We start from the raw sequence: 14818 nt of genomic DNA, 5'->3' as shown, positions 1-14818 counted from the left end.
CGCTTCCATGTGCTCTAAAGTTGTTTCGCAACCTGTGTGGGTTTTAATCAAAAGCCATCTGGAATTATAACTCGCCAACATCCACTTTCCTTGCTATCTAATCTACCTGTTGTATTTTCAAAGTACCTTGAAAAATTAGTCTCATGTGATTTTTCTTTCATTAATGCAGAAGGATGCTGTTCATTCTGTTTTTCTCTTCCTGGTTCTCTGTTCTTTCTTTCATTATAAGTTTCATGAGTTTCCTTACCACTGATGATGTACGATTAACTCTCTTAGTTACTTTTTTCTCCGTTTTTTCTAAAATAGCGTGGTCACTCTTAGCTACGGTTCAATGCCACATCATCCAGATTAGTGAATTGTTGCTATTAGTGCAGTGTTTTTATATTCCTGGTTCTAGTATTAATTGATTTTTGTGTACAATTATTCCCAACAAAGCTGAATTGTGAATTAAAGCTGATAAAGCTCGGGATCTCATCACTGAAACATTTCAACCCAAACCAGATCCTGGCATATCTCTGCTGCACCGGGCCTCTTCAGTTCCATCATGTTCTTCCCATAATATCCAGAACAGAATTGCACATAGTACTCCAATTATGGCCTAAGCCAAGTTTTATAAAGTCATACCGTGATCTTCATGTTCTTGTATTCCATGTCTTGGCCGATGAAGGCCAGCATAAAGTCATACAGCACTGAAGAAGGCCCTTCAGCCCAACTCATCCATGCCAAGATGTCCCATCCAAGCTAGTCCCATTCACCTGTATTTGGCCACATACCTCTAAACCTTTCCTATCCAAGTCCAAGTGTCTTTTAAATGTTGTTATTGTACCTACCTCAACTAGCTCCACTGGCAGCTTATTTCATATCTCCTCCCCACCCACCCTATCAGAATGTAAAAAGTTGTTCCTTGGGTTTCAATTAAATCTTTCCCCTCAAACCTTAAACATGCACTGTGATTCCCTTACCCTGGGTAAATGATTCTGTGCATTCACTCTATTAATTCCTCTCATGATTTTGTACACCTCCATAAGATCACCCCTTATCCTCCTGTGCTCCAAGGAACAAACTCCTAGCTTGCACAATCTCCCCTTGTTGCTCAGTCTCTTGGGTCCGGACTGGCAACATCCTCGTCCTCTTTGCGGATTATTATCTCAATGGGGTTAGGTTAGGTAAGGGGGAGGTGCAGCGAGACCTGGGCGTCCTTGTACACCGGTCACTGAAAGTTGGCTTACAGGTACAGCAGGTGGTGAAGAAAGCTAATGGAATGTTGGCCTTCATAACAAGAAGATTTCAGTATAGGAGTAAAGAGGCTCTTCTGCAGTTGTATAGGGCTCTGGTTAGACCATATCTGGAGCCACTGTGGTGATGGGGGATTTCAATATGCAGGTAGACTGGGAAAATCAGGTTGGTTCAGGACCCCAAGAAAGAGAGTTTGTAGAATGCCTCCGAGATGGATTCTTAGAGCATCTTGTAATGGAGCCGACCAGAGAAACGGCAATCCTGGATTTAGTGTTGTCCAATGAACCAGATATGATAAGAGAACTTGAGGTAAAGGAACCGCTTGGAGGTAGTGATCATAATATGATTAGTTTAATATAGATAAATGTGAGTCAATTATTAATGAGGTAATAATGGGGCATTTGGATAGCAGTAAAAGGATTAGTCCAAGTCAACATGGATTTTTTATTTTTTTTAATTTTATTTATTTTTGTTAGAAGTACAATAATGTGGTACCACAGTACCTAATAATTGTTGACATATTACATTTCATATACAACTTCTTATTTTTTAATTTAATAATAAAACAGGAATAAGGAAGAAAAGAGGAGATTGATATACGTGGTGCGTGAGATAGAAAGATAGGCCGAAAGAAGAAAGACGAAGAAGTAGAAAGAGAAAGAGATGAGAAAGAGAAAAGAAAAAAAGGAAAAAGGAGATTGAAAGCTATATTTCTATTTATGTTCCAGGCCACTCGTCACCTGATTCTGAAACATTTTATTTCTATGGTTGTGTTGCACCCTATGCTTGTAAGAAGTCTATAAAAGGAGATCAAATCAATAAGAATTGGTCTGCTTTACCTGCTAGAAGGAGTCGCATTTATTCCAGATATGCCGTTTCCGACATATTTGAAATCCACATTTTGAGCGTTGGTGTTCGCGCAATTTTCCAAAATTTAAGTATGAGTTTTTTTGCCCCTATGAAACCATAATTAAGTAGAGATTTTTGAAACGTATTTTGCTTATTCCCATCTTCCATTGATCCAAAAATAGCTTTGTAAAAATGTCAAAAATGTCATTCCAAAATTTGTAAAGTTTTATACAGGAGTCAACATGGATTTATGAAAGGGAAATCATGCTTGACTAATCTTCTGGAATTTTTTGAGGATGGGACAAGTAAAATGGATGAAGGGGTGCCAGTGGATGCAGTGTATCTAGACTTTCAGAAAGCCTTTGATAAGGTCCCGCACGGGAGACTGGTGACTAAAATTAGAGCACATGGTATTGGGGGTAGGGTGTTGACATGGATAGAAAATTGGTTGGCAGACCGTAAGCAAAGAGTAGGAGTGAACGGGTCCTTTTCAGAATGGCAGGCAGTGGCGAGTGGAGTGCCGCTATGCTCGGTGTTGGGGCCGCAACTGTTTACCATGTATATTAATGATTTGGAAGAGGGAATTTTGCGTGCAGGTACAGCAGGTGGTGAAGAAAGCTAATGGAATGTTGGCCTTCATAACAAGAGGATTTCAGTATAGGATTAAAGAGGTTCTTCTGCAGTTGTATAGGGCTCTGGTGAGACCACATCTGGAGTATTGTGTACAGTTTTGGTCTCCTAATTTGAGGAAGGACATCCTTGTGATTGAGGCAGTGCAGCGTAGGTTCACGAGATTGATCCCTGGGAAGGCGGGACTGTCATATGAGGAAAGATTGAAAAGACTAGGCTTGTATTCACTGGAGTTCAGAAGGATGAGGGGGGATTTTATGGAAACATATAAAATTATAAAAGGACTGGACAAGCTAGATGCAGGAAAAATGTTCCCAATGTGGGGCGAGTCCAGAACCAGGGGCCAGCCTTAGAATAAAGGGGAGGTCATTTAAGGCTGAGGTGAGAAAAAAATTTTCACCCAGAGAGTTGTGAATTTATGGAATTCCCTGCCACAGAGGGCAGTGGAGGCCAAGTCACTGGATGGATTTAAGAGAGTTAGATAGAGCTCTAGGGGCTAGTGGACTCAAGGGATATGGGGAGAAGGCAGGCACGGGTTATTGATAGGGGACGATAATTTGGGTTATTTTACAGATGAATGCAAGCAACAGGATATCTGAACAGAGGATGCAACCGGGACATGGATTTCTTCCCCTCGCCTTTCCTTTGATTAGCTTTTCGAATTCCAATCAGTACCTGAAGAATTACTGCAGTTGTGTGACATTTTACGTTAACGCTGATACCTACAGATATGAACGGTAGTTCATTTACAATGTACTTTCTGGTCATATCGCCAGCCGACATTACCCTGCTTCAGTGCTGGACTGGCGAGGAGAGGGGCATCAATTCACTGGTCGATCCACATGTCCAAGGCAGCAGCCTGGAGCTTGCCTGGATTGGGCAATGCCCTTAAGATCTAGAGCGCAGACAGGACTTTGCAAAAAGTGCCAAAACCTGGCACCTCTTATGTGCAGCGAGCTCAGTAGACTAGACATAGATCACAAGACCTACACCAACCCCAAACCAATTAGGAGCAGACGAGGGCATTCGATCCAATTTGTGATCCCAGCTACAAAGACAGATGTGTACAGCAATTCGTTCTTCCCACGCACAATTAAAGCATGGAATAATCTCCACCAAACTATAGTTACCCAACCAGATGCAACTAAATTTAAAGTAGCACTTTCTTCCCAATAACCCTTTCTGGCTTAATCCCTCCCTTCACCACCACCTCCAGTTTAAATTCCAGTTGGAATATTTTGGAGGACCAAAAAAACAAGAACCAAGGGAGGTTCTACTGCAGCTGTACAGGGTCTTGGTGAGACCACACCTGGAGTATTGCATACAGTTTTGGTCTCCAAATCTGAGGAAGGACATTATTGCCATGGAGGGAGTGCAGAGAAGGTTCACCAGACTGATTCCTGGGATGTCAGGACTTTCATATGAAGAAAGACTGGATAGACTCGGCTTATACTCGATAGAATTTAGGAGATTGAGGGGGGTTCTTATAGAAACTTATAAAATTCTTAAGGGGTTGGACAGGCTAAATGCAGGAAGATTGTTCCCGATGTTGGGGAAGTCCAGGGAAGGGGTCACAGCTTAAGGATAAGGAGGAAATCCTTTAAGACCGAGATGAGAAAAACATTTTTCACACAGAGAGTGGTGAAATCTCTGGAACTCTCTGCCACAGAGGATAGTTGAGGCCAGTTCATTGACATTATTTAAGAGGGAGTTAGATGTGGCCCTTGTGGCTAAAGGGATCAGGGGGTATGGAGAGAAGGCAGGTACAGGATACTGAGTTGGATGATCAGCCATGATCATATTGAATGGCGGTGCAGGCTCGAAGGGCCAATTGGCCTACTCCTGCACCTATTTTCTATGTATCTATGAGAGGGAGGGAGGGAGAGAAGAGAGAGAGGTAGGGGAGAGAGAGAGGGGGGAGAGAGAGGTAGGGGAGAGAGATAGGGAGAGGGGGGAGAGAGAGAGGATGAGGGGGAGAGTGAGGTGGGAGGGGGGGGGGAAGAGAGAGAGAAGGGTGAGAGGGAGGGGGAGGGAGAGAGAGAGAGAGGGCGAAGAGAGGGGGAAAGAGGAAGCGAGAGAGGAGAGGGAAGAGAGAGGGGTGGAGAGGGAGGAGAGAGGGTAGGAGAGAATGGGAGAGAGGGGGAAGAGAGAGAGGTGGTAAAAGAGAGAGGGGGAAGAGGGAGAGAGTGGGAAGAGGGAAAGAATGGGAAAGAGAGATACGGGGGAAAGTGAGAGAGAGAGCGGCGGGGGAAAAGTGAAAGAGGAGAGCGACAGAGGAGAAAGAAAGAGGGGAGAGAGAGCAAGGGGGAGAGTAAGGTGGGAGGGAGAAATGGGGGGGAGAGGGGGAGAGAGAGGGCGAGCGAGGAGGAGAGAGGAGGTGAAAGAGGAGATGGAGGGGGAGAGAGAAAGAGAGGGAGATAGAGGGGAGAGAGTGTGTGGAGAGAGCGAGAGGGAGAGAGAGAGAGGGAGAGGGGGAGAGAGAGGAGAGAGGGGGAGAGAGAGGAGAGAGGGGGAGAGAGAGAGGGGGAGAGAGTTAGGGGAAAGAGAGGGGAGAGAGAGTTAGGGGAAAGAGAGAGGAGAGAGGGGAGGGGGAAGAGGGGGAGAAGGGAGAGAGAGGGGAGGGAGAGGGGGAGAGGAGAGGGGAAATAGAAGAGAGAGGGAAGGGGAGAGAGAGAGAGGGGGGAGGGGAGAGAGGGTGAGAGGAGAGAAAGGGAGAGACAGAGGGAGAGAGAGAGGGGAGAGTTAGAGAGGGGAGAGAGAGGGGGAGAGAGAGAGGGGCGTGAGAGGAGAGAGAGCAGAAGAGGGGGGAAGAGAGAGAGGGTGGAGAGAGAGAGAGAGGAGGTGGGAGGGAGAGAGAGAGGGGGGAGAGGTGGAGAGGGAGAGGGGGGAGAGAGGGGGAGAGAGAGTTCGGGGAAAGAGAGAGGAGAGAGAGTTAGAGGGGAGAGAGAGAGGGAGAGACAGGAGAGAGGGGGAGAAGGGAGAGAGGGGAGAGGAGAGGAAAGGGGAGAGAGAGAGAGGGGAGAGATAGAGAGGGGAGAGAGAGGGGGGTGAGAGAAGAGAGCAGAAGAGTGGGGGAAGAGAGAGAGAGAGAGGGAGGAGGTGGAGGGTGAGAGAGAGAGGGGGGAGGGGGAGAAAGAGAGTGGGGAGAGGGGGATAGAGAGGCAGGGCCAACTCCCATGCATTGAGCGTGAGAATCGGACGGGGAGCGGGGCTGGCGAGTGTTTGCCGGGCTGGCGAGTCGCTCACTGCAGCTCCAGCCATGGAGCAGCCTCAGTGCAAGAGTCCCGGGCCATCAGAGGCGTCGGAACCGTTGCGCCGCTGCCGTGTGTATCTCTGCCGAATTCGCCCAGGTGACCGGCATGGATCAGGCTGCGGCTTGGTGCATCCTGGAAGACAACCAGTGGCTGCTGGAAGTAAGTACCAAGCACTGGGTAGAAACGGTGGAAGATAGTAGACTTCAAATGGGAGTGGTTGGAGAAAGCATCCTGCTTGCCTGCTAGATTTTCACTTACTGTAACTGCAGGAAAAATGTTCCCAATGTTGGGGGATTTCAGAACCAGGGCTCACAGTTTAAGAATAAAGGGTAGGCCAGTTAGGACTGAGATAGGACAAACTTTCTTCACGCAGAGAGTTGTGAATCTGTGGAATTCTCTTCCACAGAAGGCAGTGCAGGCCAATTCACTGAATGATTTTAAGAGAGAGTTATATTTAGTTCTTGGGGCTAACGAAATCAAGGGATATGGGGAAAAAACAGGAAAGAGGTACTGATTTTAGATGAATAGCCATGATCATATTGAAGTTGACAAAACCTTAATTTATTAATCCGGGATATCCAGGGGGATGGGATAAGTGTAATATTAAAATGACATGCAAGGTGTCAGACTGTCTGTCACAACATACAGCCCTGATAACCCATTATTTCCTTCAGTAAAATATTGGGAAGGTAGCACTATTGTCATTTGCCACTCAATTATTATGTTTGTTTACCTCACTGACTATTTCTAACCCCCCCCCCCAATTCCTTTGACAGGTTGAATAGAAATGTCCCCAATCTCGTTGTTTTATTAATTGAACACGTAGATGAACATCCTCAAGGAGTGTAATCAGATGGAAACTGATTCAGTTGCGATATTTAAGAGCTTGTTCAAAGAAGGGGCATATTTTAAAGGAGTGACAGAGATTCTTGCAGGGCAACGTGTGAGGAGATTGTTATTTGTCTTTAGTTTTAGCTTGACCCAGGACATCTGAAGATTCAACATTTAATATAGTAATTGTGCTGATATTGACCCCAACCAACCACGTAATGAATATCATTCATTCCGGAGGTTTTACTTTTATGATGTCATTTAAACTTCACTTGGATTTCAATCACTTAAATCTAAAAGTAATTGGGAATTGGAACAATTGGAACAAATTGAAAGTATTGGAACAAAAGTTTGCCCTTGTACATATTAACTGTAATGTAATAATATATGCATGTTGGTAGGTGTAATCAAAACAAAGATATTTTTATCATTGTTGTGCTATGAATACCACAGAAATTATTATGTACTCTCAAGATCACATTTAATAGAATAATATTACTTATTATGGGGATGGGTGCAAGAGCAGAGAGACAGTGGGGTGTAAAATGAGGGTAGAAGCAATAGGTAGCAAGGTGAAAAGTAAAAGTGGCAGGCAGACAAATCCAGGGCAAAAATCAAAAAGAGCCATTTTCAACTTAATTGTGTAAGGGGGAAGAGTGCTGTAAAAACAAGCCTGAAGGCTTTGTGTCTCAATGCAAGGAGCATTCATAATAAGGTGGATGAGTTGAATGTGCAGATAGTTATTAATGAATATGATATAGTTGGGATCACGGAGACATGGCTCAAGGGTGACCAAGGCTGGGAACAACATCCAGGGATATTCAATATTCAGGAGGGATAGACAGAAAGGAAAAGGAGGTGGGGTAGCGTTGCTGGTTAGAGAGGAGATTAACGCAATAGAAAGGAAGGACATTAGCTTGGAGGATGTGGTATCGATATGGGTAGAGCTGCGAAACACTAAGGGGCAGAAAACACTAGTGGGAGTTGTGTACAGGCCAATTGATGACTTATTTGACAAAGTAATTAGCATGTTAGATAACAAGGAAGCCAATGAATGGAGCAAATTTTGTTATGCATAATTTGGTCCGTGAAGTGCCCCATAAAAGATTACTGCATTAGATAAGCACCTGTGGACTTGAACGTAATAGGTTCAGTCTAGGGGGTCAGTTATGGGGCTTTATGTGTGGGCCAGATATATTGTCAGTGCAAAAGGGCTACGGGCAAGGCCAAGTGTGCATCCAGAGTCAAGGTCTGGAATAGTACTAGGTGTGCAGTCAAAGCTGGGACGGGGGAGTGTTCAGCACTGGGAACCGAAGCAGGTTCTGCACCTATTTTCTGTGTTTCTATTAAAGGAATCAGTAGTTATGGAGAGAACGCAGGTACGGGATACCGAGTTGGATGATCAGCCATGATCATATTGAATGGCGGTGCAGGTTCGAAGGGCCGAATGGCCTACTCCTGCACCTATTTTCTATGTAAGCAGCTATGAACAGGGTAGAATAGGGGGCCAGGTGTAAGGCTGGACTCGGGGACAGGAATGAGAGAAGGTATGCATCTGGAGTCAGGGCTAGGAGTAGTACCAGGTATGCAGTGAGACCCAGGTTGGCCAACATGGGCCAAGTGTTTGATTATAACCTGATTTCCATACATGAATACACCAGAGATCATTCATGTGCTGCACGTGTTGATCAGAGCTGGGCTCTACTGTGGAATGTAATTAGGAATGTAATTTAGTCTAACCTTATTTATAGCTATTCCAATTTAAAGCATAAATATTGCATTCAAGTGTTAGTTAAAAAACTCACTACAATATGCACCATATTGCACAATTTCAAACTGAAAAATGCAAAAGTTCCGTACCAATGGGAGGGGGGGACACCCTCCTCTCACACCCTCTCCCCGGTCGCTACGCTCCCTCGGGCTTGGTCTCTCGCAATTTCTCACTCCCAACTCTCACCCAATGTTGGCAGCCCTGGACTCAATTCCAGCACATTTGCACCAGAGGTCTTCAACCAGACCCCCACCATCTCTTCACTGCACTTAGACAGAGGGTGTCTCTGGATGGAAGTTGAGACAAATCAAATCAGACAACTTGAAGGGAATAAAAAACTCCAGGCCACAAAACGAGGCGACACTTGACCTGTGATTTGTGTAAACAGTATTGAATGTATGTTTAGCCTCACAATGCAGGTCAGATTATTTTTTTGCCCGGTTCCTGTATTGTACATATTTATTTACCTGAATAAAGTTTATTTTGATTAAATTTAAAAAACCTGACCTATCAGTGAGAGACACTAACTTAGTATTCAGCCCTCATTTGTATTGGCCATTGATGTTGTGCTGACGCTTGTTCACCAAAATCAACCCATCATTAGTAGAAACAGATGATGTTTGTGGAAACAAATCTACCGTCTGTCTCCCTCCGTTCTGGCGGGAAAGGAAACGTCCATCGACGACCCGCTCCCGCGCCGCATAAACATCGCGAGAACTGACGCTGAGTCTCGTAGGGATGGCGAAGGTTAAAGGGCGAAGCCGGATTGTCCCCGTCACGTGCCGGGGGGGGGGGGGGGGGGGGGAGGCAGCACCAAAGATCCTATAGGGGAGATGTAAATACTGCAGATGTGAACAGTGTGATTACATTCATGTGATTAGATGAATGAATTACACAGTGCAAGTGGAATACAAAATCAACTCAAACACAGCATGTGAACCATTTAAAAAGAAATGATTTAAAAAACATTAAAAAAGACTATTACCAGAGTCAAATGTTATTCTTGACAAGAATGAACAGAGGTGTGAACCAAAGTTTATAGCAGAGCAAGATAGACCACTCCTCGAAAAACGCGTAGTATGACGTGTGTGATTGTCGACGCCATTTGTTGAGGCATTTCATTGGGCTTCCCCCCCCCACACTGTGATGGCGTCCTTATTGAATGCTCACTGCATCTCTTTCCATGTCGGCAAGTTAATATCCAGCTGCATGAACCATGTGAAAAGGGAATAAATAGATGCATGTGGTGCAGTGATTTGTGCAGCACTATAGGCCTGGAGACCTAGAGGAGTTCACCATTGAACGGAGTTTGAACGGGGGGCTTGAGGCCCCCGACCGAGGAAGAACAAAAGGAAGGGACTTGAACTTTATTTCGCCTTCCATCACAGTGAGGAATGTGTAGGAGTCCCTATTAAATGTCCGTATTAAAATGTGTTTTTGAGTGCTGTTGCTTTTAATTGTATGACTGACCTGGCCAATGAAATTCCTCGTATGTTGCAAAACATGGCAAATAAAATCTGATTATGATTCTGAAAAGCCTTTCCCTTCCATACTCTTTCCTCTCTGATCTTTTTGCAGTTGCCTGCCTTTCTGTACTTGTTGCAAGAGATTGTCGTGGCATCCAGCATCCTCGGAGAATGTAGAATTAAAGGCAGGCAATGCCAGTTTTAAAGATGGTTATTTGCCTCAAGATTGGATTATTGTATCTCCAGAACCTCCCCAGAGGCTCTGGGAGACACAAGGTTCAAGAGGGAACACAAAAAGCCTAATTAGGAAGAATATTAAGAGTAAGATTTTCAATTAAAATACTGTAATTGATGGAACCTTGCCTTTAAATTGGTTCTTGGATGAAACCCTGATGGTTCTCACATTGTCTCTTTAAATGTATTCTCCTTTTCACACTTGCATTAAAACACACAGCCACCGCCATTCACAGTGATACTGCCCGGCAGTCTCATAATTACAGTCAACACAGCCACCTTGACAGCCACACAAAATGATGTAAATAAAAATTGTTTTCCTTGTTTAAGAAGTTCAATTTACAATTATTTGAAATTGTGGGGGTTGGTACAAAATACTGCTGACCCACAAATGTGTTGCTATGAGACATTCACATTTTAAAAATCCATGTCTCAAAAAAAGCAAGAAGGTGCCCATGTTATTTGACCAACTTATCAGATGAATTTAAATATGTAGGTATGTATGCATTAGTTTTGCTCCTAATTCCCTTTTCCAAATCATTAATATATATGGTAAACAGTTGCGGCCCCAACACCAAGCCTAGCGGCAAAAAATCCAGAAGATTAGTCAAACATGATTTCCCTTTCATAAATCCATGTTGACTTGGACTAATTCTTTTACTGCTATCCAAATGCCCCATTATTACATCTTTAATAATTGACTCCAGCATCTTTCACACCACCAAAGTCGGGCTAACTGGTCTGTAATTCCCCGTTTTCTCTCACGCTCCTTTCTTGAAAAGTGGGATAGCATTAGCTATCCTCCAATCCACAGGAACTGATCGTAAATCTATTGATCGTTGGAAAATGATCATGTGTATAAATATATATGTATGTGTATATATGCATGTATGTGTATATATATGCATGTATATGTATATGTGTGTATATATGTATGTATATATATGTTTATATATGTGTGTATGTATTCATATAATGTATCCATATGTATGTATGCATTTGTATGTGTATACGTGTGTATGTGTGTATATATATGTATGTGTATAAATATATATATATGCATATATTTATTATTACTATATAATTATATATATATAATTGCCTTTATGGTTTATGCACATCATCTTACAAGACAAATGAATTAATAGTGATTATTTAAATCAAAGTTGCTTCTGATCCATGAGAATAAACTTTATTATCTCTAACTTGCCTCTCACACACAGACACATTCATATAAATATATAAAATATATATACGTTAAATTTAATTTTGTGCAGTGTGTGTTAAAGCAATACAAGGGAAACTGCACAATACAATGCAAGGGAAACTACGCAAAGGAGGGGGCTGTTCCCGCTACAAGATACTCGAGGATCTTTGCTTTGGATCAATGATTATAGAGTAGCTCTATAGAGGAGCTCCATAATCTCTGCTTTGGATCACAGCGGGTGGATTACATACCGGAAGTCGCGTGTCGCTTAAACAAATGGCGGCCGTGACGTTCCGTCACGTACTACACGTCAGTCCATTGGATTTCGGAGGAGTGGTCTATCTTGCTCCTCTATGATCTTTGGCCTGTACTCTCTGTATCAAACATTATAGAGGCTCCTCTATAAGAGTGAAGCTGCCTCCCTCCCCCCCAACAGCTGCTCCCCCGACACGTGACGGGGTCCAGCCCGGCTTCACCCTTCAACCGGCGCCATTCCCACGGGACACGACGTCACTTCTCGCCATGTTTGGGCGGGAGCGGGTGCGGGTCGTCGACGGACGTTTCGTTTCCGCCGGAAATGCCCCTGAACCCGGGGGGGGGGGGGGTTGTGTGTTGTGACCAGAATGACCCCCCTCACCCCCACTTTACCCCCCCTTCACCACTCTCCCCTCCTCCCCATACACCCTCCTCTTCTCTCCCCCCCACCTCGCACCCTCACCACTCTCCCCTTCCCCTCCACTCAGGGTGACAAGAACTGCTCTCCATAAACTGAGAGAAAGCAGGTCAGAGGCAGGGAGGGAGCAACAGATGGATGCGGATAAGATGCAGTGTCTGTCGAGCTGAGTTCCTCCAGCATGTTGTCCCAGCAAAGAATGAAAAACTGGAAGCATACACAGCTATTCACAGCCGTTTCAGGATTGCCACAGGTGGAGAAGGTGGAAATCCATTTCCTAAAGATTGGGAAATAACTGATAATGATGTTCACTAATTCTTTAAACAACCTGTTTGGAAATTTGCCAGATTAAGATGATTCATCCTTAGGTTTAAGGTGAAGGGGAAATGATTTAATAGGAATCTGAAGGGTAACTTTTTCACACAAAGGGTGGTGGGTGTATGGAAAAAGCTGCCAGAGGGGACTATCCCAACATTTAAGATACAGTTAGACAGGTACATGGATGGGAAAAGTTTGGAGGGATATGGACCAAACTCAATGGTGTGGATAACATCTCAGGCAAATAGCTATTTCACAGTTTTGGATTTGCACGAATTCCTGAATCTGCATTTTGTTTTTTTTTTGCTTTACTTCATCCTGATTTGCAATCAATTAATGATGGCTCGCAGAATGATCCTGACTGAAACGTTACCTATCCTTTTTCTCCAGAGATGCTTCCTGACCTGAGTTACTCCAGCGCTTTGTATCTTTGGTATAAACCAGCATCTAAAGTTCCTTGTTTCTACTAATGATGGTTACGTTTTTTTATCCTCTTCAAGTTGTCTGATTTGATTTATTTCAACTTCCTTCCTGAATCACCCTCTGTTTAAGAGCAGTGAAGTGCAGTGGTGGACTGGTTGAAGACCTGTGGTGTAAACGTGGTGGAAGTGAATCAGTTGTGTCTTTACTGTCCCTCTGAATGTATGTTTTGGACGGTGGCTGGTTGTGCGCAAAAGGATGTGGGTGTCTGTTTGTTTGTGGTCACCATTTTAGTTCAGAGATACAGATTAGAAACAGCCCTTTCAGCCACCGAGTCCACGCTGACCATCTATCACCCGTTCACACTAGTTCCCACTTTCTCATCCACTCCCTGCACACTAGGGGCAATTTACAGAGGCCAATTAACATGCATACCTGCAGGTGTTTGGAATGTGGGAGAAAACCAGAGCAACCGGAGAAAACACACGCGGTCACAGGGTGAACGTGCAAACTCCACACACAGCATTGGAGGTCAGGATTAAACCTAGTCTCTGACGCTGTGGGGCAGCAGCTCAACCAGCTACACCACTGTGCCCACCATTCTCTAATGCCAATTCAATCCAGTGGTATCCACGACTGGGCAACAACAATCTTCCAGTTTTGATTTGTCTGCAGCTTCATCAGGGAAAGACGGGATAAACGGTTCCCTTTCAGAATGGCAGGCAGTGACGTGGGGTACCGCAAGGCTCGGTGCTGGGACTGCAGGTATTTACAATATAGATGAATGATTTAGATGAAGGGATTAAAAGTAGCATTAGCAAATTTGGAGATGACACAAAGCTGGGTGGCCTTGATCGTATTGAATGGCGGCTCGAAGGGCCGAATGGCCTACTCCTGCACACATTGTCTATTGTCTATCTCTAAACTAAACATATAAATGCACCATGGTTTTTTTGAGGCATTGTAAAATGTCTTCAATTTCCATTAGTCTTTCCTTATAGTTGGGCTTTGTCAACTTAGTGCAGTGCTCTGTTTTACTTCATAGTCTGTGTGCCTCGAATCAGTATTGTTGTTTGTCCATGACAACACTGTTCTTCCCCTTATCTGCTGCTTTGATGATAATTTCCCTGTTGTCTTTCACCTCTCTTAGGATTTGGGTATTGTAAGCCAAGTTTACTGCTGAAGAGGAGAGCCAGCATCTGGCTGATGGAGGGAAAAGACAAGGCCAGGTGAGCAAAGTTTTGTGAAAGTTGTCTTTTAATAGGAGCGGCGTACTGGCACAGCGGTAGTTGCTGCCTCACAGAGCCAGGGACCCGAGTTCCATCCTGACTACAGGTGCTTGTCTGTACTGAGTTGTACGTTCTCCCCATGACCTGTGTGGGGTTTCTCGGAGATTTCCCACACTCCAAAGACGTACACGTTTGTAGGTTAATTGGCTTGGTATAAAAGTAAATTGTTCCCAGTGTGTTTAGGAAACATAGAAACATGATGGCACTGTGGCGCAACGGCAAAGTTGCTGCCTTACAGCGCTTGCAGTGTCGGAGATCTGGGTTCATTCTGACTACAGCTGCTTATCTGTACGGAGTTTGTACATTCTCCCCGTAACCGGTTTTCTCTGAGATCTTCGGTTTCCACCCACACTCCAAAGACGTACAAGTATGTAGGTTAATTGGCTTGGTGTATGTGTAAATTGTCCCTAGTGTGTGTAAGATAGCGTTAATTTGCGGGGTGATCGCTGGTCGGCACTGACTCTGTGGGCCGAAGGGCCTGTTTCCGCGCTGTATCTCTAAAGATAGAAAATAGGTGCAGGAGTAGGCCATTTGGCCCTTCAAGCCAGCACTGTCATTTTATATGTTTCTATAAGATCCCATCTCTTCCTTCTAAATTCCACTATATATAAGCCAGGATAGCGTTGGTGTGGGGGGGGGG

The sequence above is a fragment of the Amblyraja radiata genome, chromosome 17 (genome assembly GCF_010909765.2).
Source record: "Amblyraja radiata isolate CabotCenter1 chromosome 17, sAmbRad1.1.pri, whole genome shotgun sequence".
In the NCBI taxonomy this organism is placed as follows: domain Eukaryota; kingdom Metazoa; phylum Chordata; class Chondrichthyes; order Rajiformes; family Rajidae; genus Amblyraja; species Amblyraja radiata.
The sequence above is the reverse complement of the archived record's forward strand: the minus strand, read 5'-3'. Positions refer to the sequence as shown.